Below are 13,560 nucleotides of genomic sequence, written 5' to 3'. Positions count from 1 at the left end.
ATATTTGTGCCTTTAGACATATAGGATATAACAGGCAATTGTGTATTATGTATTCGGGGTGATGGTCACATGATAATGAACTATGAGGCTGAGTGGACTGTAAATGTCAACAGAACTGCTTCACGTTTCAAGTTTATTTTTTACATTGTTTTGTAAAAATGCAGTGTACCATACTTATTTCTCAGCTTATGTTAGCTCCACAATTTATGGACAACTAATAATTCATATTTAGAGTATCATTGGTGTGAAATACTGCTGCTGCAACACTATCATTATCATCTGAAACTAAAAACACACAGATTGTCTTAAGTTGTAGTTCGCTATGCTACTACCCTTGCACCCCCTAATTAACTGTTCATGCAGTTCATAAATTCCCTACGGCTAGTGCCCCTGCCTGCAGTAATTGATGGGCTCGGGTATGCCCATCAGGCACTAGACACAGTATCACCTGGGACAATGCCCTGGGTCCAGTACCTCTGCTTAAGAGTCTGCTTTCATTCATGTTAGAAGGCTTTGGGCACAGTGCCCTTCTCTGGTGGTGTGAAAGTGTGTGTGAAGGTATGTGTGGCTCTGGGTGTGTGGGTCTGGGTGTGTGTGGCTCTGGGTGTGTGGGTGTGTGGCTCTGAGTGTGTGGGTGTGTGGCTCTGAGTGTGTGGGTGGCTCTGGGTGTGTGGGTGTGTGTGGCTCTGGGTGTGTGTGGCTCTGGGTGTGTGGGTGTGTGTGTAGCTCTGGGTGTGTGGGTAGCTCTGGGTGTGTGGGTGTGTGTGTGGCTCTTAGTGTGGGTCTGGGTGTGTGTGTGTGTGTGTGGCTCTGGGTGTGTGTGTGTGGCTCTGGGTGTGTGTGTGTGGTAGTAATTGCTGTCTTCTGAGCTCGTCCGTAGGGTACAATAGGTCTCACATTTGCGAGAGATTAAGCTAATGGCAATGTAAATGACAATGCCATTTATTTATCTGTTTTCAAAACCAACTCATAAATACAAAATTTGTCATTTACAATGCCAATAGCTCTAATTTTTCCAAAGGCGAAACCATTGCATTGTAAGTGCTTGTTATAGGTTTCTAGCAGGGAGTCTCTATGATTATTCCTTGCTCTTTTCTTTGCAATCATGATGATTTTGATGGGATATTGGCGTATTTTCTGTTTTTCAGCCAGATCTGTGGCTTGTGTGTCGTAATCAGCAGTGTCTGTACAGTTCCTTCTCAATCTGAGGAACAGGCCAAAAGGTAGGTTCTCTTTAAGATGGCGCGTATGAAAGCTATTGTATAACAGAAGGCAATTTTTGGCAGTGGGTTTAAAATGGGTTGTAGTTTTTAAAATACAATTTTTGGCAGAAATGTTGAGATCAAGGAACACTAGTTCCGATTTGCTCATTGTATATGTGAATTTTAGGAATGGGTCTTGGGTATTGAGCCAGTTGATAAAAGTTACTGCTTCTGCCTCCTCACCCTCCCAGATTACAAGAATACCATCGATATATCGTTTCCATTCCAGCATCTTTTGCAGTGTGGGTTCTGTTGTGATAAAATAGCATGGGCCTCCAAGTGGTGGTTATACAATCCTGCCACACTTGGAGCAAAAGTCCTGCCCATGCTCGTACCATGCTGTTGTCTGAATAGGAGGTCTTCTAACGGGAAGAAATGTTCTATCAATGCCCACTTGCAACATTCTAATACCACATGTTGAGGTGTATGGTATTGCCAGTTTGTACTATACATTATTTCTTCAAGGATGTCCAAAGTTTCTTTATGGGGTAAGCTGGTGTACAAGCTTTCCACATCTAACCCTATCATGATGTGTTTGTTAGGGTCAAAAGGGACATCCTTTAATAGGCATAGTACTGCCTTAGTGTCTTTAAGGTAGGTGTTGGTTGATTGAATTAGGGGACGTAAGAATGCGTCAGCAAATTTTGAACGTAGTTCTAGGGTGGATCCAGTACCAGAGACAATGGGTCTACCAGGGGGATTGTGTAATGATTTGTGTATTTTTGAGATCGTGTAAAAATATGGTATCCTGGGCTTTTTGTTGTTCAGGAAATCACCCTCCTTCTTTGTAATCCAGTCATGGGAGAGTGCTTGTTCTACCATACCTGTGATTCCAATCCTGATTCTTTCAGTGGGATCTTCTTTGATTCGTATGTAATTCCTCTTGTCATCTAGTAATCTGAGGCACTCCAATCGGAAAGCTCCTGTGTCCTGTAAGACAATGCCTCCCCCTTTGTCTGCTGGCTTTATGGTAATTGTCTTATTGTTGCCCAGTGTCTTTATTGCCTCTTGTTCCATTCTTGAGGTGTTGTGGAACATCTTCAAAGAGGTTGGGTCAATGTCACCTACTTCCTTAAGTACTGCTTTTTCGAAGGTCAACATTTTTACTGGTAGGGTTGCTGAAGCCGGGGTAAAAGTGGACTTTGGGTGAAGTCCAGTGTCCCCTTTATTCATTTCTGTGTTCTGTTTATTTGCAAATAAAACTCTTAGTTTGAGTTTTCTAATTAATTTGTTTAATTCGCAGCTCAATTGGAATTTGTCCAACATTGGTGTGGGCACGAACCCAAGGCCTTTTTCAAGAACTTTGAGTTGTACTTCAGTTAGGGTGAGTTTTAATAGGTTGACCACTAGACTCAGTGGTTACTGGTGCTCGGTTGTTCTGGTGGGCCCATGCTCCGGGTGTGGCTCCTGGCTGTTTCCAAAGGTTGAGCCCACTGCACTTGTTGCCCTCTCTTTGTTTTTCCTCTTTGTAGGCCTCTGCCCCTTCCAAAAAAAGGAGGTTGGGCGTAATCATTTTGTGGTTCCCAATAAGGGTATTGTTGTTGGGTGAATGGCGGTGGACCATAGAAAAATGGTGGGTTGTGAAATGGGGGTTGGTAGGGTGGCCAGCCATACCCTCCTTGGCCCCTGTTCCTTATCCTTCCCCTGAAGGTTTGTCTGCCTCTCTGATTTCTGCGCCCTCCTGTGCTGTTATCTGAGTCATTGGAACTGGTGTCAGATCCGTCCGTGTCTGTGTTATATCCCGGATTCCTTCCAGATGGTTGGTAGTCATCTCTGGTGTAAGGGTAAGCTTTCTCGTGGCTAAAGTTCTTCCCATCCTTTTAGAATTTTTGGTACTTTGTGTCTTTCAGTGAAACTTCAAACTCTGTCATTGTTTTGTTAAGTTCTTCTAACCGTTTCTTAAGTTCTGCTGGAGTCTGATAGCTTTTTAGTTTTACCTCAAGTGTATGTATTTCGTCTTTCAATTTGTTTGAGAGGCGCGTTGCTGTCTTTATGAACAACACTAGCCAATCCCTAGTACAATGCCAAGAGATTAGCGACCAATCTCTCTTGAACTCTTTATCCTGCTGAAAAATAAAAGTTCATTGCGTACCAGAAGCCCCCTTGGAGCTGCATTGATTCTGAGGTACTTCGCCATCATGATAACATGTATTATGGTTTTAATCTGGTTCCTTTTGAGCTCAGTGAGCTCATGCCAGCATTGTGTTGCTTCATTACTGTCTCTGTTAGGTGTCTCAGTTAGAGGAGTCATAGAGAATATGATTCTTTCTATTTCCTCATCAGTAAAAGTCAGTCCTGTTTTTTCAGCCATGTTGTCTGATGTGGTGTGCAGTTGGGTGAGTGTGTGATCTCAAAGAAAAGGGAAAGACTCGCGCAGCTTTCGCTGTTAGACAATAATCAAAAAAGAGGGAGGAAGAGGCTAAGGCTAGGTTCTGCCTCTTGGTTCTAAACTATAACATTGTGACCCATAATCAATGGATCGTAAGAATCTAGCCTGTCAGAAAGAAAATTTCTGGTAGTCCTGGATGACCAGAGGGATTGAACTCACCACAGATATGATGGGGGAGCAACAGCCAGTGGGGGCTTTAAGGACTAGCCAAAGGATAATTGGATGGTAAACTTTTGCAGGGTACAACATATTAACGGCTGGACTATGCTTACTATTCTCATGCCTACAAATGTTATGCACCTGGATCCTTTCCTCCTGAATACTAGTTTGTTAACATTAGACATGGATGGTTCCATAGACTCCATGCCCTCTCTGATCATGCCCTGGTATTGCTTATGCTTCTGATCCCACAGTTCTGAATAGAGGTCATGCCTGAATTTTGAATTCATTCTTCTTGTATGACCTACCATTAAAGAGCAGGCAGAGAAAGCAATCACAAATGACATATCTGAGAACGAGACACCAGAGACTCCGCTGGATATGGTATGGGATGCACTCAAAGTAGTCCTAAAGGGCATCTGCATCTCGGAAGCACCACCTATCACAAAAGTTAGAATGGACAAAAGGGTATATGTAGAATTGCAGCTTGGAAACTTAGAAAAAGAACATAAATTGACATCCTCACATAAGTATGGTGCAAACTGTTGGCCCTACGTGCTCAAGTGAAAGCCCTCAAACTAGACTAAGTGGAACACATACTCTTGCAAATTAAACAAAAATATTACAAAATGAGCAATAAAACAGGTAAACTTCTAGTCTCCCAGCTCAAAGCGCGAATTAACAATGGAAGGGTGAAGGTCTATTCACACCCAGGAAGAGACTTGGTAACAGAGGACAGGGCAATAGCAAACATCTTTTGACATTTCTACCAAGTCCTTGACACCAAAGAAGAGATATTTGATTCACAGGTGAAGGCCTATGAAGACTCCAAACTAAGCCTGATCCGGAAAAAGGTTGAATTGATTAAGATCGAAGAGCCTATTTCCCTTGAAGAAGTTATGACAACAATCACCAAATTGAAGTGAGGTAAAGCGCGAGGACCAGATGGATACACAGCTGCCTTCTATAGGATGTTTTGTCATAGGTTAGCTCCCATCCTGACCAGTCACTTTAATAGCTTTTGGGAAACGGGTGAAGTAGAACTCTTAATGAGGCACGCATTGATCGTAGTAATATCTAAACAGAGCAAGGACACAAAATGTGCTCATCTTACAGACCCATCTCTCTCTTGATTAATGGAATTAAAATCATTACAAGTATATTAGCCTTGTGTCTTAGTCTGCTCATGCCAGACATGATTAGTTCCTATCAATCAGACTTTATCCCAGAGCCATCAATGTGAGGGCACTAAAAAGTAATTCACATCTTAGAGCAAGCACAAAAAAGCATAGCAATACCATTCCACTCTTGTTCGATACTGAGAAAGCGTTCAGCAAAGTGGATTGAAATTTCAAGCAATAGGTTTTGCTTGGGGTAGGCTATGGACATTGATTCTTCACATGGTCTCTGGTAATCTATAGCGCTCCGCATGCGTTTATTAAAGTTAATGGGGTCCAATTAGCACCATTGGCAAAAAAGGTGATGGGAGGAATGTTTGTCTAACCACTGGCAATCGCTTGGGGTCGCATTCCAACCCATCGTTCTTTTGCCCATCATGCCACCTCAGTTTAGACCCAACCATATTCAAATCAGCCTTGGTTCTACTTCAATAGGAATAGTCCATACCAAACCACCAAGTCAGGTACTCTCTGAACTGGAACACAAGCAACCCAAGAACAGGTTTCAGCATGATTCGGCTTATTTAGTCAGGTGCACCTCACTGCATCAAGTTCTAGCATCTCACTAACAAGGCCTAACAAAGCTGAAACTTGTCTGGGGTTGCATTGTGTTCCCTTCTGGAGGGGACCTTGTCTAGAAGTTCGGAATGGACTGCTCCTAGGAGGAGCAGGCTCAGTATTGATTTTGTAAAGATACATTTTCTGTAAATGAAATAGCAGTCAATACGCAGTCATGGTGATCTAAAGAAGCAAATGTTTATTTGCACTCAGCCTCTGGGTCGGAATCATGCAGAGTGCATTCTGCAAAATCCTTCAGTTTGGCTAAGTTGTGCCGTGTCTTATATAACTTTCAGTACTTATTGGTTTACATTGGGAATGCTAACTTATTCAGCTACGTACTGCTGCCATGTTTATACTTCAGAGAGTGTGGGAGAGCAAGGGTACCCCGATACGCAAACCTGGGGTGGGTGTATGTTTAGAGAAAACAATGGTTCAGAGGTGGCCCTAAGGGTCCATGTATGTAGGTAGTACTCCCAAAGGGAGACACTTACGGACAATATTTTTACTCTGACAATTGATCACGTTGGGAGTATCTAATAATGTACAGGGGCAAAGCTGACTTGTAAGGTAGGGTATTTATTACCAAAACATAATTGAAAATATTTAAATAATATTCAGGTGCTCACACAAGTGAAAAAAGTGTGAAGTGACACAGTGAGGGTGAATTAAAATCTTGACATTGCATTGACAACAAGAAATGGAACTCCACATGAATTAACAAAATGTAAGGAGTTCCTGTTGTGGGTGGTCAATGACGTTTTGATCGCATGACATTGAGATCATCTTCAGGACTATAGGTGAGCAGTCTGAATCTACAAAAGTAATAATGATGCATCTATCCTGACCTTATGGACATTTCACAACTAAAATTCACTATCCTGGAAACAATTGAGAAAAAACAAGGGAGAGATAACAACAAGTTCCTCATACAAAGAGAAAATCATTGGATTAATTTCTTGGAATCAATGAAACCAAAAGGACTGAATGACCGGATGGAATTCGCTTGTTACCTATGAGTTATTGTTGTGTAACTGACCTGTTAATTTGTTTTGCACGTCACATAACTCTCTTTATTATATTGTATGCACCTCCATTATATACACATAGCACCTTCCACCATCACAATGAGGTACACCAATTGATTACACACTCTTTGCCGAGATGGTGCTCGTCTTATTCCCTGCAATAGCATCAAACACACCTTTAGTCCCTTCTTTGTGTTGGGCCTCAACACAGCCCTTCGTTCATTGCGTGCACCTTTTAGTTTGAATCGGCAGCGTCACCAACGTTCTAACCTTACAGCAGTTCACGGACACCGAACACGCACGCCACCGCATACGCGGGAGGTAAGAGTCTGTCACCCCGATCAATAACAGAAGTTTAATTTCTCATCACGTATGGGACACGTAGGGATTCACATTATGTCTCACTATGCTAACAATGAATTCACGTAATCTGGATCTACAACACGTCGATCTTTAAAAATCGCCGTCTACGTCACAGCACCGTTTTCTACAACACTCCGACTTTTAAAACCGCCGTTTATGTCACAGCACCGTTATCTTCTGCATGTTTGCACGTATCCCGGTTTCTAGTATAGACCCTCCTCAAGGTTCTGTTCACACGCCAGCACGTTTTCAAGTTCACTTTTACTTGATTTCAGTTTAACTTTTCCGGGCACTGTACCCAGATAGCATGGTCACACCCTTCCAATACTAATACACCAGTCATTCAATTTATTAACGGCCACCTCAGCTTACAAGATACTGGTGCACACACAATGCTAACAGCTAAAATCCACTGGATGTGGATCCTCATTGAATTAATTTTTGCCCACATTGGTTTATGTTTAGATTTCTCCTTATGAAGGTCTCATTCGGAGCCCAAAATGCATTGGAACCATTGAAAAAAATTGCTTTGCAAACAATAAGGATGAAACTTCAATGTTGAATGAAGTCAAGAAACCTTTATTGCATGAATAAATAATCGGTTGAATTCCATTTACAACGCTAAAACGACTTGCATATGTTTGGATAAAAATGTGTAAATCGCGCCAGCGACCCACCATAACAACGCCCAGAGGGACATTCCCTAATTTTAGAGAACGCTTAAACACAGTTACTCTTCAAACACTCCATGGTCAGAGAGTGATACCTCCGTGGCAAGCTACAACTTTCTCAGCAATTAAACAGCCAGGCAGTGCATGTTCAAACTCTTTAAGGAATGTTATTTATAACCATTGGCAGATCCGCCATAATTAAACAACATGGCGCATATATTCTGCCAGTTAATGATCCCTCTTATGGCTTCTCTTACCGTAAGTCTCGTTGTAGATTGTTATTGACAAAGAAGGGGCATATTATCAAGGCCCCGCGATAAAATTATCGCTGCTTTAGCGTCCGTTTTCAGGCAAAAAGCGGCAATAATTTTATCGCACTATCAGTAAGTACACGCTAGCGCATGTTTTTATGCCTTTGAGCCCATTTCCTCAACGTCCAGCTTTGCATCGTTAATGATATGCAAAGTGGGCGTAACTGACAGAAATAATGTGGAAAATGTCGCTAACAGACATTTCTCCAATTATAAATCTTTTCGCTAACCTGTGTAGCAACGATAAAAGTAGCGCTAACCACGCTTATCGCACGTTTCATTACTCCTGCTCTGAATCTCACTAAGCCATTAAAGCCTATGGGTGGGGGAATATTAAGATGAGACCACCCTGCCCTATCTACAAGGATTTGTCTATCGCTGTGCGATTATCGCTGTTTTCCTAGCGATAATCTCACATTTTGCCGCTATCGCTGGATTTTACATCGCTTTGGAGATAGCCATTGATAATAACGTGCTATCTCTGCAATATAATTCAGCGATAGCCGGCGATAATTATACTCGCGTTAAGTGCGCTGAGCGATAATTATCACAGGGCCTTGATAATATGCCCCGAAGTCTTGAACCTAAGGGCTCTGCCAGTCATGATTTTGGCACAAACATTCCGTTTGAATTTGGATTCTAACTAAGGCGTAAATCTTGCAGCCCGGGGGAGTTTGCCCACATAATTTGTACCGTGGAGATTGTTGAACCTGGTGAGAATCGTGCAAACTAACTGTCTGAAATCTGAATTTCTGGATCTCGGAACATGGGGAAATGCACTCAGTTGTCGCATTTTACCAGAATGATGTGTAAATTCTGTACCTAGTAAATATAATATACTGTGTTGGTATTGAAATCTATCAGCGACCCTGAAAATGAGGCCTGAGACTTGTGACAACCATTTTCTATGTCCCCAGAGGTCCAGCGCCAGGAAGCAGCCGTCTTCTCTTTTATTCTAAAGGCGGTGCATCACACCCATGCTCTACGGGGCCTCTCCTGCTTCTCGGCCGACCAACCAGCATGACGGAGGTCACGGCCCAGCTGGATTCTTGGCATGCGAAGAAAGGACAGCATTATTTACAGTGAAATGATGTAAGCGGAAGAGAGGCGCAGCCTTTGAACCTGACTCAAAAGGGTCTGTAATGAAAAACAGGTATGAGAGAGACAAACAGTTGGAGTGTGAGTGCTTTAACATTCTTTCACACATACAGATCTAGGGCCCGATTCACAGAATGAATTTAAGACTCAATCCTAAACTTACCACTATTTTGGTATTCACAGAATGCACTTACTACTTTTGGCATTCACAGAATGAATTTACTACTTTTGGTATTCATAGAAGTTAGGATTTTGTCCTAAGTTTGTCCTAAGACAAACTTAGGACAGACTTAAGACAGACTTAAGACAGACTTAAGACAAAATCCTAACTTCTGTGAATACCAAAAGTAGTAAGTTTATTCTGTGAATGCCAAAAGTAGTAAGTGCATTTCGTGAATACCAAAATAGTAGTAAGTTTAGGATTGAGTCTTAAGTTCATTCTGTGAATCGGGCCCTATATCATGACAAGCGCATCACGGCAGTTGGACTTCTTCTATCTCTAGTATGTGCCTATTGTAAGGAAGTCCCACGATTGCGGGCTGTGCTGTATCTCTTCTCCATTTAAGGGGGTTTGCGCTGCTGCTGTCCCGGTTGCATGTGTCCTGTACTTTCAAGATCTTAACTTAAATCGTGAAAATGGTTGGCCTGCTTTCCTGTGCCTGGTCTAGCAGTTTGAATATGATTGCTCCACTGAGCCAAAACTACTTTTCTAATGGTTGGGCCCCATGTGTATGGACACCGAGGAACCAAAAACAATGGAGTGGAATGATGCACAGATGAATTCCCAGTGGTTAAGTTGTCTTGACGAAGCATTCCAATCCATCATTTTTGGTTGTCTCCGAGAGGGAGAGGCCTGTAAATACATAAAACAAGGTTTTTAAAATACATTTCATTGATTTATTGAATTGTGGGCTCTATATTCGTGTTTCTGTCTTTCAATAGTCACTCGTATATCAGGGATTCATAGTTGTGTGTTTTATAAGAAGAAGCTTTATTTTAATCAATATTAAGCGTGCTTCAATATTTGGTATTGCCACATGCTCTCTTCTGCTTGCTTTTGGGCAGTGCAGTGCGTTTCTTGGCAACTGGGTGTGAAGTTCCGAGCTGCCTCATGAATGTTGCAAAATCCTGGAGAGTGTTTTCATCATTATACGAGACCCTGGTCTCACCACATCAAAATAAGAAATACCAGAGGCTGAAGGGAACAATCTGTTTCAAATTAAGGAGAACAAATGCAGCACTGAAGGCATTTTCTGACAACGTGAGGAAAAAAATGAGGATTTTATCACTAGAAAACTTTCAGATGGTAAACATGTTTTTCAGTCAGGGCGACCTTGGCTTGTGCTATTCAATGACCTTGACTGCTTGTGATCCCCAGTATCTCCCAGCTCATACTTTTCTTCTTTTTTCACCTACTTTGTTGTGACGGGAATGGACAATCGGATTTTGGAAAGACACACTCCCAAGTAGCCGTGCGCTCTACAAATTAAATATAACATAGCATAACATAACAAGTGCCAAAGTATTTCTGAAGAGAACAATCTGAAGCGTCTGGCATAGTAGCGCTCTGGCGCACTGACGAGAGCTTCCCGAAAGACCATTGACAAACAGCAGATTAAAGCTGTGGATTGATGTAAAGTCCCTCATGTCTAACTCCATTTTATGTAGGCCCGGACTCCAACTTATGCCATGGAAGTCACCATCTTCCTCAACTTAGACAATAGATACCGTCATAGTCAATGATTGATGCATATCATTGTCTGCCTCTAACCGCAGATGTCGCCAGACTTTCTTTTCAAGAACTTTTGATATTGTCAAATTTTTCTTTTAATGACAACCTGATTTGCGATTCTGAAAAAGCGATTTTTTTAAAATCGCTATTTCAGAATTGCAAAATGGGATGTATGTACAAATTCGATTTTTCTTGCGAATTCTTAGTATTCCTTAATTGCGATTAGCAAATTGCGAATCGCAATTAAGGGATACTTTCCCATTCATGTCTATGGGCCAGGAGGCCCATAGGAATGAATGGGAAGTCATTCTCAATTTGCGATTCGCAATTTGATAACCGCAAATTGAGAATAATTTCAAGGGTGCACCGGTGTCCAAAGGACACCCTGTTGCACCCCAGAAATAAGCATGGGTGCACATGTGGCGCACATACATGCCCTAAGGGCATGTATGTGCGTCTCATGGCACTTTGAAAAACGCAAAAATGTGCATTTTTCTTTTTTTTTTTAAAACATCTTTTTATCAAACAAATGTACAATTCAAAACTCAAAAACTGACCAGAGCGCATGAGTATATTACATATGCATATTGAGAATATAGACTTCCAAAGGTAGACAAGTATTGCAGATATAATAACAGGTTCAGGTGTCCTCCGGATCCACACTGGCAGGTTCTATCTCAGGCGGGACACAAATATATCCACGATAGGCATTCCAAGCATCCCAGATTTTACCCCACTTGCGAGGCCGCCCTCTAGAGAGATACACAGATCTCTCTCGGAACATACACCAGTCTATATCCTCCATCCATTTCCCAACCCGAGGTGCACGAGTCGTACCCCAGAGTTGAGCGATATTGCGCTTGGCAACTGCGCAAGTGAGGGTGACCCATATTTTGCCATGAATAGAAAGATCGGTGGGCTCCCAAACATTCAGCAGACAACGACGCGATTCCAACTCAATCCTCACACCCCACACTTCACTCATCTTCAGATGCACTCTTGTACAAAAATCACGGACCTTTTCACACTCCCATATAATATGTAGGAACATTACAGGACCTCCACACCCTCTGCGGCAGTCCGCAGATATTGCCAACCCCATCCTTAACAATCCAGGGCCCGTTGTATAGGAGCGGTGTAGAATCCTAAGCTGGACCAATCGAAGTCGCATTGGAACCGCCACTATTCTAGGGGAGGACACCGTCTCCCTCCAGTCTTCCTCATCCAAAACAAAGCCATCTGTGACCCATTGATCTCTAAGCTTCACCAGAGGATCTTCAGTATGGTTAATCAGCTTATTATACGTCAATGATATGGCTCTGGTAGGCATGTGGCCGTCAAGCAATCTATCCTCAAGAGGAGAGGCCACCGGAGGTTTCTCTCCATGGGGAATCACTTAGCGCATGACGGATCTGAAGGTACCGAAACCGTTCAGTGTCATGCAGCTGAAACTTGGTCTGCAGTTCCTCAAAAGTCAACATTCCATCTTTGCCCCACACATCACGCACCTGCGAAATTCCGTTCAGATCCCACCGGTCAAACCCTTTCTTCTTCCACAGCATCCCCAACTTCTCCGAGCTAAGGAAGTAGCCAGTGTTATACGCCCTGCCCAATTAAGGGCCCTTGTAACCTCGTGCCATATCTTTGTCGCCGTCAGTGGGGAACCCACTAAGGGAAAACAACCACATTTCGCATATTACACCCTAGTATACTCTCCTCCTGGCACCTGACCACGGTCCATAGCGAAACCCGGATCCATCGGCGAGCCATAGATAGCCTGATTGATAGGCGCCAACTGGGACGCCCAATAATATTTCCTGATGTTGGCAGACCGATACCTCCGTCGTACCAAGGCAACATGAGTTTGGACAGTGCGATGCGAGGCCTCCCCTCCCTCAGGAGGCCCCGCTGCAGCGATTCTATCTCTCTAAAGTACGACGGGGGTACTGGGTCACAGGAGTTTTGTAAAGCATATAAAAAGCGTGGGAGGGCCATCATCTTAAAAAGGACCGCACGGCCCAACAAGGAGAGTGGGAGCGTCTTCCACCTGGCAATATCTCCACGCAACCTGACCAGCGGGTGCAACAAATTCAATCTAAAGCAGACCTTCGGGTCTCTCGATATCTGGATACCCAAGTATCGGAAGCTAACCAATTCAAGCTTATCGGACAATTTGTAGGCACCCTGGGAGGCTCACCACTCGACACGAAGAGGACCGACTTCGCCCAATTAATAGCGAAGCCAGAATACCTCCCAAAAATTGCGAGAATATCCATGAAAACTGTCAGGGAACTGCGTGAATGGGTCAAATACAACAGGATGTCGTCAGCGTTTAGCGAGATCTTATCCTCCCATTCCAGAGTCCAACGCAATCCCCTGATTGAACGGTCCCATCGTATCCAGGCCGCGAGCGGCTCAAGGGCCAGGGCAAAGAGAAGCGGTGAAAGAGGGCAGCCCTGACGAGCGCCTCTCCCAAGTAGGAAGTCACTAGATTTGTGATTGTTTACGACCACACGGGAAAGCGGGGAGGAGGTGTAGAGAAGGTGGATCCAGCCGATGAATTCAGGGCCAAACCCCATCTTCTCCAGGACCGCAAAAAGATACGGCCACTCCACTCGGTCAAAAGCCATAGTGGCGTCCAAGGATAACACCACCGCCAGCTCATGGATGTGGGGCGCACTTGCCACCACTCCATGAAGTCGACGAAGATTAAGAGCAGTATTCCGACGCGGCATAAAACCGGACTGGTCCGGATGCCCCAGCGTCGTAATGACCTTCACCAGGCGGGCGGCAAGCAACTTGGCCAACACC

Source organism: Lissotriton helveticus, chromosome 1_1, assembly GCF_964261635.1.
Source record: "Lissotriton helveticus chromosome 1_1, aLisHel1.1, whole genome shotgun sequence".
Taxonomy (NCBI): domain Eukaryota; kingdom Metazoa; phylum Chordata; class Amphibia; order Caudata; family Salamandridae; genus Lissotriton; species Lissotriton helveticus.
Note: the sequence above shows the minus strand (reverse complement) of the source record.